The sequence below is a fragment of the Schistocerca americana genome, chromosome 1 (assembly GCF_021461395.2).
Source record: "Schistocerca americana isolate TAMUIC-IGC-003095 chromosome 1, iqSchAmer2.1, whole genome shotgun sequence".
Taxonomy (NCBI): Eukaryota; Metazoa; Arthropoda; class Insecta; order Orthoptera; family Acrididae; genus Schistocerca; species Schistocerca americana.
The window spans coordinates 878095948-878099403 of record NC_060119.1 but is presented as its reverse complement, the minus strand read 5'-3'; positions in this window follow the sequence as shown (position 1 = coordinate 878099403).

The window sequence follows — 3456 nt, the reverse complement described above, 5'->3', positions numbered from 1 at the left end:
GTACTCACAGCTTTACTTCTGCCAGTACCTCGTCTCCTACCTTCCAAACTTTACAGAAGCTCTCCTGCGAACCATGCAGAACTAGCACTCCTGAAAGAAAGGATACTGCGGAGACATGGCTTAGCCACAGCCTGGGGGATGTTTCCAGAATGAGATTTTCACTCTGCAGCGGAGTGTGCGCTGATATGAAACATCCTGGCAGATTAAAACTGTGTGCCCGACCGAGACACGAACTCGGGACCTTTGCATTTCGCGGGCAAGTGCTCTACCAACTGAGCTACCGAAGCACGACTCACGCCCGGTACTCACAGCTTTACTTCTGCCAGTACTTCGTCTCCTACCTTCCAAACTTTACAGAAGCTCTCCTGCGAACCATGCAGAACTAGCACTCCTGAAAGAAAGGATACTGCGGAGACATGGCTTAGCCACAGCCTGGGGGATGTTTCCAGAATGAGATTTTCACTCTGCAGCGGAGTGTGCGCTGATATGAAACATCCTGGCAGATTAAAACTGTGTGCCCGACCGAGACACGAACTCGGGACCTTTGCATTTCGCGGGCAAGTGCTCTACCAACTGAGCTACCGAAGCACGACTCACGCCCGGTACTCACAGCTTTACTTCTGCCAGTACTTCGTCTCCTACCTTCCAAACTTTACAGAAGCTCTCCTGCGAACCATGCAGAACTAGCACTCCTGAAAGAAAGGATACTGCGGAGACATGGCTTAGCCACAGCCTGGGGGATGTTTCCAGAATGAGATTTTCACTCTGCAGCGGAGTGTGCGCTGATATGAAACTTCCTGGCAGATTAAAACTGTGTGCCCGACCGAGACTCGAACTCGGGACCTTTGCCTTTCGCGGGCAAGTGCTCTACCAACTGAGCTACCGAAGCACGACTCACGCCCGGTACTCACAGCTTTACTTCTGCCAGTACCTCGTCTCCTACCTTCCAAACTTTACAGAAGCTCTCCTGCGAACCATGCAGAACTAGCACTCCTGAAAGAAAGGATACTGCGGAGACATGGCTTAGCCACAGCCTGGGGGATGTTTCCAGAATGAGATTTTCACTCTGCAGCGGAGTGTGCGCTGATATGAAACTTCCTGGCAGATTAAAACTGTGTGCCCGACCGAGACTCGAACTCGGGACCTTTGCCTTTCGCGGGCAAGTGCTCTACCAACTGAGCTACCGAAGCACGACTCACGCCCGGTACTCACAGCTTTACTTCTGCCAGTACTTCGTCTCCTACCTTCCAAACTTTACAGAAGCTCGCCTGCGAACCATGCAGAACTAGCACTCCTGAAAGAAAGGATACTGCGGAGACATGGCTTAGCCACAGCCTGGGGGATGTTTCCAGAATGAGATTTTCACTCTGCAGCGGAGTGTGCGCTGATATGAAACTTCCTGGCAGATTAAAACTGTGTGCCCGACCGAGACTCGAACTCGGGACCTTTGCCTTTCGCGGGCAAGTGCTCTACCAACTGAGCTACCGAAGCACGACTCACGCCCGGTACTCACAGCTTTACTTCTGCCAGTACCTCGTCTCCTACCTTCCAAACTTTACAGAAGCTCTCCTGCGAACCATGCAGAACTAGCACTCCTGAAAGAAAGGATACTGCGGAGACATGGCTTAGCCACAGCCTGGGGGATGTTTCCAGAATGAGATTTTCACTCTGCAGCGGAGTGTGCGCTGATATGAAACTTCCTGGCAGATTAAAACTGTGTGCCCGACCGAGACTCGAACTCGGGACCTTTGCCTTTCGCGGGCAAGTGCTCTACCAACTGAGCTACCGAAGCACGACTCACGCCCGGTACTGGCAGAAGTAAAGCTGTGAGTACCGGGCGTGAGTCGTGCTTCGGTAGCTCAGTTGGTAGAGCACTTGCCCGCGAAAGGCAAAGGTCCCGAGTTCGAGTCTCGGTCGGGCACACAGTTTTAATCTGCCAGGAAGTTTCATATCAGCGCACACTCCGCTGCAGAGTGAAAATCTCATTCTGGAAACATCCCCCAGGCTGTGGCTAAGCCATGTCTCCGCAGTATCCTTTCTTTCAGGAGTGCTAGTTCTGCATGGTTCGCAGGAGAGCTTCTGTAAAGTTTGGAAGGTAGGAGACTAGGTACTGGCAGAAGTAAAGCTGTGAGTACCGGGCGTGAGTCGTGCTTCGGTAGCTCAGTTGGTAGAGCACTTGCCCGCGAAAGGCAAAGGTCCCGAGTTCGAGTCTCGGTCGGGCACACAGTTTTAATCTGCCAGGAAGTTTCATATCAGCGCACACTCCGCTGCAGAGTGAAAATCTCATTCTGGAAACATCCCCCAGGCTGTGGCTAAGCCATGTCTCCGCAGTATCCTTTCTTTCAGGAGTGCTAGTTCTGCATGGTTCGCAGGAGAGCTTCTGTAAAGTTTGGAAGGTAGGAGACGAGGTACTGGCAGAAGTAAAGCTGTGAGTACCGGGCGTGAGTCGTGCTTCGGTAGCTCAGTTGGTAGAGCACTTGCCCGCGAAAGGCAAAGGTCCCGAGTTCGAGTCTCGGTCGGGCACACAGTTTTAATCTGCCAGGAAGTTTCATATCAGCGCACACTCCGCTGCAGAGTGAAAATCTCATTCTGAAAACCAAAGAAGTTTCGAACAGAACCATCACCAGGGAAGGTTATGCTGACTCTCTTTTGGGACGAAAAAGGCGTCATTTTGGAGCATTACATGCCTAGAGGGACCACTGTCACCAGTGCATCATACACAGATATCCTAAAAATCATCTGCGGCTTGCAATCAAATCAAAGCGACGTGGATTGTTGTCAGCAGGTGTCCTTTTGCAACATGACAATGCAAGGCCCTCACTGCCCGTACAACAGTTGTAACAATCACAGACGTGCATTTTGAGTGTCTTCCTCATCCACCATACTCACCAGACCTTGCCCCAAGCGATTTCCATATGTTTCGACCACTCAAAGACGCAATGGGATGAAAGAATTTCCGTTCTGATGAAGAGATACGCCACACGGTGCAAGATTTTTTTCTAAAGGAACTTATGCACTTTGTAAGCGCTAGAGGACTTGCATTGAGCGTGGGGGAGATTATGTTGAAAAGTGATACAGCTTTGTACCACTTCTGCACAATAAAAAATATTTAAAAAATATTTAAGGTTTTCATTTGACTCACCCTGGTATTTGGCTGTTTTCACGAATGTGGCACGTTTCCGTGAGTGAAGCTACTTCGGAACCTAAGAGTACAGCTTACATTATTAAAATCTCGGTTCTCACGAGTATTTGTCTGCTTGTTTCCGAATGTGACGCGATTTTCGAGGGTGAGGAGAGGCAGGAACCAAAGAAGATATTTAGCAAAACAAAAAGGAAAACCCTAAACAGAAGCTCAGTACACACCTACCGCACAAACGCGAAAAATAGGAAACCTTGGAATCGGCAACTGGAATTCAGCTATATAAGTGAATTCAGGTTTCGCTATTTTTTGTGAAT